The following is an 11685-nucleotide window of genomic DNA, read 5'->3' as shown; positions in this document are numbered from 1 at the left end:
TGATCACGAACGCATAACCTGTATTATTTCAATTATATAAAATATAATGCGGAAAAGAAATAACACAGATAGCAGAAGTTTTGTTAACGAGGAAACCGCAAATGCAGAAAAACCCCGAGACCTAGTCCATATTGAATACACACTGAATTAAGCCGCTACAGACACTAGCCTACTCCAAGCTAACTTCGGAATGGACTATAGTTAAACCCCAATCAGTCTCCCACCGATCCAAGATACAGTTGTACTCCTACGACTCTGATCCCAGCAAGATACTGCGCACTTGATTCCCTTAGCTGATCTCACCCACAACCAAGAGTTGCTGCAACCAAAAATCGCATACTTGATAATAAACAAATCTGTCTCACACAGAAAAGTCTATCAAAGGATAAATTTTTCTCCCACAGATAAACCCTAGGTTTTGTTCCGTCTTAAGATATGAAATCAAGGTGAACATGAAACAATTGATAATACGGTCTTATATTACCGAAGAACAACCTAGATTAATCAATCACCTCTCTACAATCCTTCCTGACTACACAGGAGGTTTGTCGAGGAATCACAAACAGTGAGATGAAGATGTTTGTGACTTCTTTATCTTGCCTATCGGAGAACTCTCACGATCTCAAGCAAATCAATCGATTGTACTCGTACGATAGAATATGGAAGATCGGATCACACAATTACGATAAAAGTAGTATCGGTCTGGCTTCACAATCCCAATGAAGTCTTTAAGTCGTTAACCTGGTTTTAGAGAAGAAAACCGAAGGTTAAAGGAGAATCGACTCTAGCGAGCGCACTAGTATTACACAGACGTGTGGGCATTAGTTTTGCACAATGCTAGATGTCTCCTTTATATAGCCTTCAAATCAGGGTTTTGTCTTAGTTACAAAGCAATCCATATTCACCGTTAGATGAAAACCTGATTTAGATTCAAGCTAATATTTCTCAACTGTTAGTTCGAAAACTTAGCTTGTCACACATACTTAGGTAGACGTTTACTGGGTTTGCGAAAACCATGCCCAAACGTGTACGTGTATGTTGGTTCAACATAGTAACCCAAAAGGTTCACCATATGAGCATTTCATATTAACGTTCTTCTTCTTCACCATAACTAGTTCAATTAACTCAAATTAACTAGTTAAATAGTTGTTCAATTGATATGAGATCTTATGTAACTACACAAGACACAAATGAAACAAAGATGATTCTATTCGATTGAATCGGCTCATGAACTTTATAGCCACGGTTTGCATAAAGCATTCCTTAGTAATTTAAGTTTCATGTTCAGAGCACATCTTTAGATCATAACCTCTTAAGCTCACAAACAAGTTCGCGGACTTAAGACAACCGGTGGAGTTTTCTAAACTCAGCAGAAAATCTCGGCAAAGAGACTTTCGCCAGTTCGCGGACTAACACCCAAACGAGTTTTTGGAAAATCCCAGCAGAAATTCTCGGTACGAGAACTTCCGTCAGTTCGCGGACTTGGCAAAGCCAATTCCTCCGGTTTCTCTCAATCAACAAAGTTCGAAAACTTCGGATTAAGGAATACATGGTTATGTAATCTAAACTTTCATTCCAATCATTGAGACATTCTCAGAGGACGTTATATAGCCGTTATTCATAGACCGTTTTGCGTCAGAGAAATTCTCAAAGTAATTGAAACTTTTCATGACTTTCGTCACTAGGTGAAGATAAACTTGATCAAAGCGAAACGCTTTACCAACACATAATTTCGAGATATAGATAGGCGAGATATACTCGGCTCGAAATATCAAATGTGTATGATCCAGTCTATATAGCATACGACTTTTGCCTCATAAGAAGTAGGAGATAGAAGAGATAAACTTTTGAGTGATAGATAAGTTCAAGTCTCCACATACCTTTTTGTTGATAAAGTTTCACGGTTCCTTGGGTAGATCTTCGTCGTTGTATGATGAATCGCCATGAAGTCCTTGATCTCAACTACACTTTTCTATCCTAGTCCGAAACTTATCTATGTAGGCTAGAAATCAAGACTCATAGTTTTGATCACTAACATTGACAAACATGCTTGAGATAGCAACGCATGCGAGGTCGACCGAGCTATGCTCTAACGATCTCCCCCTTTGTCAATTTTAGTGAAAAAACTATTAATACATATGGAATACAAAAAAGATAAACTTTAGTGGATCCTATTCCATAGTTTAATCTTCAACGTTCCCTGAAATTTTCGTCCTTCCAAGTACTCCAATGATCCCAAAGTTTGTAAGTTTAGCATCACCGTTGTTGAAGATCCATAACTATAACAATGAGAGAAATCGAGATTCTCGATCATCATTATACAATGACATAGTATTATTATGTAACATCAAAGTCCAATTGCATCACGACTTTAACAATAATACTACGGTGATATTTATCACTCCCCCTTAGTCAATACTCTATCTCGATTATGGAAACAACTCCCCCTTACACAATGATCCGAAAACCATGTGTATTTGTAGTGTGAACTACATTATTTCTCCCCCTTTTTGTCAATAAAATTAGCAAAGGTACAAGAACGGGATCATAATGAAATTTTCACAAGAGACATTTCATATACTAAAAGAAAAATACATACCAACTTAATTTAGATGCAATCATAAAGCCGAAGCTAAATGCATTCATAAAGGAGTTTTAAGATACAAGATAACCCCTATAAAATTCCACAGCCGCACACCCCACAAGATATTACCATTAAGCACAAGTTCAAAAGAACTCTCCCCCATTTTATGTCATTCCCGAAAGAACAACAAGAGCAACCTTAATTTCAAAAGAAAATAAGGATTTTTTTTTTTAATTGGACACCAAAAACCATAAAAATGATTTTCTATATCCAAAACTCAACCAAATTAATCACAAGAAAACCCATGATTAATTTAATTGGAATACGCAACTAAATCAAACCACAAAAGTGATCAATTTAATTGAAAGTGCTCAACATAAGTAAACTTACGGAGCTACGACTAAGATAATCATACGGAGATGACTAACTTAATCGTTCACATACTCAACATAAGGAAAAACCTTATGGAATATACGACTACATTAACCAATAGAACATGATTAGTATGGCCGTTCATATACTCAACACAAGGATTTGTGGAATATATGAAAAATCAACTAGACTAATTACAAGAGAACCCATAATTAATCTAATAGGAATACAAACAACCAAACTAATCACAAAAGTAATCAATTTAATTGTCAATAGATTTTACTCGACAAAAAAAGACTTTCGGAGCAAATAACTAAATAACCAACCAAGATGATTAATTTAGTTCATAATGCTCAACATATAGCATCTTATGGAACAACCAACAAAGCCAATAAGAATAATCGACTTAGTTGTATCGTGCTCAACATAAGACACACAATGGAGCCTTCACGGTAATACATAATAAAATGGATCAATGAAGATCAATACCGTGGATAACATACAAAGACCTATTCTATTTTCCATCATAACGACATAATAGACTTTATCCTTGTCAAACAAAAGATATTATCCTATTTTCCATCAAATACATGACTGCATAGGCATAACTTTTGTAAATGTCAAAAGTCCATTCGACCTTTCATCAATACGAATACCAATTCATGAACGACTTTACTTTTGACCGCATATGGGACCTTCAAGTTCACGGACGCAAACAATACATATCCCATAATCAAATTGCAATATCACAAAATCATAAAGATCAGTACTGCAATAACATCATCCTCCAAATATTTTTTGAATTTAATAACCAATAAACCTAAAAAATAACCATAAGAAGATGAAAACAAAAATAGCTATGTGTAGTCACAATCATCGCTATTGAAAGCACTAGTTATTCTTCCAACTAATCCAAAAAGAAGACATACTAGGCATAAAACAAAAACTTAGTTTTCCTTGATGATTTCATACCTCTGAAATGGTCCATCAAAGTAGGAGTCATTGATATCCTTGACCCTGTTGACCGTAGAGACACCATGTTCAAAAGTTAGAACGTTGACTTTTCGATCAATGGTGTGAGCATAATGACGTGGCTTTGCACAGTCAAGGATAACTTTCTTCTGATTCCTGATCAAGATATTCTGAATACCAAGGATTTTTGCTTGTCCATCAATAAGCTGGTTTATCTGCAGTTGAAGGTTAGCAAGTTCGTTCTTGACATCATTTTGAACACGAAACAGATCCTTGACAGATTCTCCAATCCAAGAGTTATACTCTTTTCTTTCAACCATCTTCTTTAAAAGAAAATCCTGACCAGAATCATATCATTTGAGATCATCCTCAACCATCGGGTTCACTTCTTCTTTGGGAACAGATTCCATAGAGTTCTTTCTGAAAAATAAAGCCACACATATAAGACTTATATATGTTCGAGAGAACCCTAGCAGGAAACCCTAAAGTTTCTTGAGGAGATACGGACGTTCCTGGGCCAGCCAAAGTACAAATGGTCCAAAATAAGAAAACTGCATACCATGTTGCTTTCAAAGATACTCTATCTCCAAAAGATAACAGTGACAAAAGAAAGAAGTACTAACAACATTACATCAAAAGATATACAAACTGGAGACAAATAGCACAAAACTTGAGCATCTCATAAATCCTCATTCTTGTATCTCTCAAGTTAGACACAAGAATAGACTTTCTGCTACTAGGTAGCAGAGGGAGACATAGTCTCACCATAGGTTTTGAGAGAATAACAGTTATTACCTCCATTATATCTGAACTTAGCTTTTCTTGTCCTTCCTTGGCAGTTTCCAGATATGGGAGAACGTCTCACAGTCCTTCTGGGAAACACAGGTGAGGAATCTTTCTGATAACAAAGTCTAGGACCTTTAAAAATAGGTTATAGGGGTTTTTCCGAAATTGGTCTCCGTACACTAGACTTAGATTTATCAGAGTTGTTCTTATAAGCACAAGACATGCTTTCATAGGTAGTACTATTTATACCACTAGAGTTTACCAATGTCCTGTAATGATTTCTAGGAGAGAGGTCACTTTTATAAGATGCCTGGTTTCCTGTGAAACGGAGTTTTACAGCAGCAACCGTCCGACTATTTACTCCATTGACAGTAGAAAGAAGCAATTTGTGAAGTTTAGAAACTTGTTTCTTTCTGGCAAAGCAATGGATGGAATAGTGAATTCATTTTCCACACAAGGTACAGGTTCGTGGAGGAGAAGTAATAACAGGCACTTGTTTGAACTTCATAGCCACCGGAGAAGATTATAAGTTATGAAAACTTTTCTTGACACAATCTTCCTCTGGAGGAAATTTCATTCTGTACAGTAACTCATGAGAATTAGTTTGTGTAGAAGAACTTTTCATTAAGACAGAGTTTTCCTTTTCCAGGGATTTGCACTGTCTATGGGCTAGAGCAAGTGAGGTTTCAAGTTTCTCTTTCTCAACACGAAGTCTGTCTAGATCGGATGAATGCGTCTTGATTAAATATTTTTCTCTAATTGAGCCTTCTTTAACTAGCTTTTCAAGATCACAAATCTTTTCACGCTGTATATTGTTTTCTTGAAGAAGTTTCTCAATTTCCTTAGAGAATGACCCTATCATGTTGTAGAGTACCTGTTCACGATCAATAGACTTCTCGAATTCATCAATGAGTTGTACATGATCCTTGAGATCAACAAATTCTGTAGAATTTTTTGAAATTCTGATGAGCTTCATTTAAGCTTTAGCCATTATGTCCAATGTCTCATTGGAGAAAGATTGGCTGACACAAGATGAGACAGTCTTCCTACATCGGGATTCGGAAGAATCAGCTAAGGAGTGATCCTTTGAGGTATTTCCGAGACACTTGACAAAGTTGACAGCTTTAGGAGGCATTTTGGTATGCGTATGAGATTCTGTCCACAGACTCAATTGCCACAAACACATACTTATAAGGTCTTTAACGTGTTTGCCTGCTCTGATACCAATTGAAAAAGCGGGGGTCTAACAACACCACCCAATATTTCTCTTAGCAATCTGTATGGACTAAATCCGAAATACTTTTCTAGAGAATCAACTAGACAGTCAGACTCAATCTAGATAAAAGTATCTCAAGGAGTTATTATCTCTCTCTTGATTTGATTTTTACTCAAGATAAAAATAATAGAGAGTTTTTATCAAATACAAGGAATAACTTGGACGGTACCAAAGACCAATGTCAAAGGATCAATCAATATCAGTCAACAACCAAAGGTTGGATTTCCAATTGATGATCACGAACGTACAACCTGTATTATTTAAATTATATAAAATATAATGCGGAAAAGAAATAACACAGACACCAGAAGTTTTGTTAACGAGGAAACCGCAAATGCAGAAAACCCCCGGGACCTAGTACAGATTGAATACACATTGTATTAAGCCGTTACAGACACTAGCCTACTCCAATCTAACTTCGGACTGGACTACAGTTGAACCCCAATCATTTTCCCACTGATCCAAGGTACATTTGTACTCCTATGCCTATGATCCCACCAGGATACTGCGCACTTGATTCCCTTAGATGATCTCACCCATAACCAAGAGTTGTTGCAACCCAAAATCGCAGACTTGATAATGAACAAATCTGTCTAACACAGAAAAGTCTATCAAAGGATAAATATGTCTCCCACAGATAAACCCTAGGTTTTGTTCCGTCTTAAGATAGGAAATCAAGGTGACAGAACCAATTAATAATCCGGTCTTATATTCCCGAAGAACAGCCTAGTTTAATCAATCACCTCTCTACAATCCTTCCTGACTACACAGGCGGTTTGTCGAGGAATCACAAACAGTGAGACGAAGATGTTTGTGACTTCTTTATCTTGCCTATCGGAGAACTCTCACGATCTCAAGCCAATCAATCAATTGTACTCGTACGATATAAGACGCAATATCAGATCACACAACTACGATAAAAGTAGTATCGGTCTGGCTTCACAATCCCAATGAAGTCTTTAAGTCGTTAACCTGGTTTTAGAGAAGAAAACCAAAGGTTAAAGGAGAATCGACTCTAGCGAGCGCACTAGTATTACACAGACGTGTGGGGATTAGTTTTGCACAATGCTAGATGTCTCCTTTATATAGCCTTCAAATCAGGGTTTTGCCTTAGTTACAAAGAAATCCATATTCACCGTTAGATGAAAACCTGATTTAGATTCAAGCTAATATTTCTCAACCGTTAGTTCGAAAACTTAGCTTGTCACACACACTTGGGTGACGTTTACTGGGTTTGCGAAAACCATGCTCAAACGTGTACGCGTATGTTGGTTCAACATAGTAACCCAAAAGGTTTACCATATGAGCATTTCATATTAACCTTGTTCTTCTTCACCATAACTAGTTCAATTGACTCAAATGAACTAGTTAAAGAGTTGTTCAATTTCTATGAGATCTTATGTAACTACACAAGACACAATTTAAACAAAGATGATTCGATTCGATTGAATCGTCTCATGAACTTTATAGCCACGGTTTGCATAAAGCATTCCTTAGTAATTTAAGTTTCATGTTCAAAGCACATCTTTAGATCATAACCACTTAAGCTCACACACAAGTTCGGGGAATTAAGACAACCGATGGAGTTTTCCAAACTCAGCAGAAAATCTCTGCAAAGAGACTTTCGCCAGTTCGCGGACTAGGTTCGCGGACTGAGTTCGTGGACTAAAACGCAAACGAGTTTTTAGAAAATCCCAGCAGAAATTCTCGGTACGAGAACTTCCGTCAGTTCGCGGACTGAGTTCGCGGACTTGGCAAAGACAATTCCTCCGGTTTCTCTCAATCAACAAAGTTCGAAAACTTCGGATTAAGGAATACATGGTTATGTAATCTAAGCTCTCATTCCAATCATTGAGACATTCTTAGAGGACGTTATATAGCCGTTATTCACAGACCGTTTCGCGTCAGAGTAATTCTCAAAGTAATTGAAACTTTTCATGACTTTCGTCACTAGGTGAAGATAAACTTGATCAAAGCGAAACGCTTTACCAACACATGATTTCGAGATATAGATAGGCGAGATATACTCGTCTCGAAATATCAAATGTGTATGATCCAGTCTATATAGCATACGACTTTTGTCTCGTAAGAAGTAGGAGATAAAAGAGATAGAATTTTGAGTGATAGATAAGTTCAAGTCTCCACATAAATTTTTGTTGATGAAGTTCCACGGTTCCTTGAGTAGATCTTCGTCGTTGTATGATGAATCGCCATGAATTCCTTGAGCTCAACGACACTTTTCTATCCTAGTCCGAGACTTAGCTATGTAGGCTAGAAATCAAGACTCATAGTTTTGATCACTAACATTGAAAAACATGCTTGAGATAGCAACGCATGCGAGGTCGACCGAGCTATGCTCTAAGACATATGTTCTATCTTTATCACAGAACAATCTAATGGAAGCAGATGTCATGTTAAATTTATTTACAAAGAAGGCTTTCTCTTACAAAACGAGGATATCCAGACTTTGAAGACAAGGTTTTTTGTAGTTCAAGATCGTGTTGACCATGAATTTCGTATAATAAGTGAGCAAAACCAGGTTGTCAGATATAGCGCTTCGTAATGAGTACAAGTCTTTTTAGGATAGAGATTCATTACCAAGTCTAATTAGTGAAGTTTCTTTCGTTAGTTGGGTTGAGTTCGTTCGGAAAAATACAGTTGTTTTCTTTTAGTATAAGAATGAAAAGTTCTTTCATTTTAATATAAGTTCATTTCTCAGCTGGTGAAATTCACTTCTTCTTTCAACTCTTTAGTACTTAGGTTCATTTAATTGGTGCATTCATAAATAGGAACAAGACCATAGGGACTTGAGTATTGGACAGGTCTAATGAATACGAGAAAGACATCGGAATGCTGGTACAGAACCCTGGATTGCAAGAGGCCAGCTTTCTTCTCTAAGAAAACGCTCTTAGTTCAGTTCGATAGAACGTGGATCTCCAAAACCCGATGTCGTGGGTTCAAATCCTACAGAGAGTGTTGAAAAGAATGACTTAAAAGAAAGATAATCATAAGAGATGTCGTCCGTTGTTCCTCAGTAGCTCAGTGGTAGAGCGGTCGGCTGTTAACTGATTGGTCGTGGGTTCAATTCCTACTTGAGGAGAATTCAATTTAGGGAGAGTGGTCGAGCGGTCAAAAGCGACAGACTGTAAATATATTGGAGTTTTTCCTACGTAGGTTCGAATGCTACCTCTCCCAGTTAACTTAATATAATAGAAAAAGAGTTTATGAGACGCAGTGAGTTGGCTAGGTAACATAATGGAAATGTATTGGACTGCAAATCCTGGAATGACAGTTCGAGCTCGTCCTTGGCCTCTCCCCCAGTTCATAGATCCCCTACTATGAGAACTTTCGGCATCAAAGGACAGTGATTGGGACTTTTCATTCCTCTCGAGCGATTTGTTATTGTAGAGGCTTATAGTTTAATTGGTTGAAACGTACCGCTCATAACAGTAATACCGTAGTTCAAGCTCTACTAATCCTATGCCCATCCTTTATCGGGTGTATAACTTAGTTGATAGAGCATTGGGCTTTTAACCTAATGGTCGCAGGTTCAAGTCCCGCTATTGAAAAGGCGAGGGCACCCAAATATACCTCAAGCTAAAACTTTTCCTACCTATAAGTCCTTTCTCCGAAAGTGATTGTCTATGGACTAAGTCGAGACAATACAACTAATCGGTTCACACTTCGTGTGATCGTCTATGGATACGAGATCGAGACAATACAACGACGAAGTATGTTTAATTGATACAAGGGTTCGGACTTAACCAAACACAATAGGATTGCTTATCAAGTAAATAGGAATTAACGTTTGTGTAATTTACTTTAATTATAATAAGACAATTATAATGCAGAAAATAAAAGTAAATGACACAGCAAGATTTTGTTAACGAGGAAACCGCGAATGCAGAAAAACCCCGGGACCTTGTCCAGAATTGAATACTCTCAGGATTAATCCGCTACACAAAATTACACCAAACTTCGTATAGTTGATACCAAGTAACTAACCCTATAGTTCACTTAGTTCCATCTGTATTCCCACGCCTCCAACTTATAAATAAGTCACGTACTTGGAACAATTCCTTTGTTTCGTATTTCAAATAGTAAATGAACAAAAAATCTGTTTGGTATCAACTCTATTCAACCAAGTGATATGATTCAGACAAAGGCTCTTCCGTTTATCTTAACATAAAAAACTTCATCGGGTCCTTAGATCTATCTTATGTTCAATCACCCAAAGGTAATCGTTTAAGATTAAGACAACAACACCTTTAATCCGAAGAACCGTGTTGATGCCGATCTACTCAATTAATCAATCCAATCTACCACAAGCATAAACCAATTATTAATTGGATTCTCTTTTACCGAAACAAGTATTGTGCACATCAAAGATTATAAAACCCAAGTCAGATCTTCAATATCTTCTTTGTCTTCAAATCATCTTAAATCTTCAATAAAAACCTGCACACAATCACTTGAATCTCTTGTGATCAATCACGCACAGAACGGAGTCTGTTAACAATGGATTATCACAAGATTGTCTTTAGAACTAACAACAATCTAAAGATCCCTGTCGAAACTCTGAACTAGTTTGAGTGAATCTTATATCAGAAGAGAAGATTCTCAAGAATAAACAAACTAGGTGCAATCAGATTTCAACCACCGTTAGTCAAAAACAAAGATAAACCGCAATTATCTAGTTTCCCACCAACGGGTCGCGCTAGAGCTTCTCAATCCCAAAGAAGACTTCAAATTGAGCGTCCGTAAGAGATTTCGCCTAATTAGGTTACTCTCCTCTCCGAATAGGCGGCTACACCAGTAACAACAACAAAAGAGTAAATCTGTTGTTACGAAGGATTAGTTTGCTAGAAAGGAAAACTTCGTGTATTTATAGACAAGGAAGTTTGGACACCAAGGAATTTCCAAAACCGAAAATATTCTCAAGATATTCAATAAAGTACAGATTCGGTTTTCATAATTCTTGGAAATGCTCTGTCCAAATATAATGATCGAAATCTCTCGAAAAATATAATTAGTAAATGCACATTACTAATTCTGGAATTTCCCTACAAAATGAAATTAATAACCTTAATTAAAAAATTCTTAACTTACTTATGTTTCGATCCTGGTATTCTCTTCCCTTAGCCGTTAAGGAATATCTTTGAACAATTATAGAAATAAACATTCACAGCACGTGTTCAAAGTTTGTCGACATCTTTACTTTGTAAGTTCTCTTTCACACTTACAACCTTGAAACTGATTTGCCACACTTCCAAACAAGTTTAGAATTGGTTCATCTGACTTTCAAGAACTATGTGATTCATCAAACCAACATTCAATCACAATCATGGGTTTAACTGTTCTACCAAAACAAGTTTCGGTTTTACCTCCATGTGAGTATTGTGCATAGTCACACTAGCTTTCCAAAGATTCGGTTGACTAGGTGCTAGGATCGGTTCCCCACATATGTATGGTATCTAACTTATATGTGTTCCACATGTCCATAGGATTGGTTCCCCTTTGCCTAAAAACGTGTTGCACATGTCCATAGGATCAGTTCCCCTTTATGCTATAAACCTTGCTGCACCCCATACAAGGATCGGTTCCCCTTGTGATGTACTGCACCCCTTACTAGGATCGGTTCCCCTTTCCCAAAATTTGTCAGACATACAAACCCGATCATACCACAGGTGATTAC

General features: G+C 37.0%; 1 non-coding gene across 1 annotated transcript; it reads left to right on the top strand.

Annotated features, from left to right (window-relative positions):
* The first annotated feature begins 9018 nt into the window (after positions 1-9018).
* On the top strand, positions 9019-9090 carry TRNAN-GUU. Its single transcript has one exon. It is a non-coding gene; the product is annotated as a tRNA-Asn (tRNA).
* Positions 9091-11685: the final 2595 nt, after the last annotated feature.

The sequence above is a fragment of the Papaver somniferum genome, chromosome 5, assembly GCF_003573695.1.
Source record: "Papaver somniferum cultivar HN1 chromosome 5, ASM357369v1, whole genome shotgun sequence".
NCBI lineage: Eukaryota > Viridiplantae > Streptophyta > Magnoliopsida > Ranunculales > Papaveraceae > Papaver > Papaver somniferum.
Note: the sequence above shows the minus strand (reverse complement) of the source record. Positions and strands in the feature narration are given on the sequence as shown.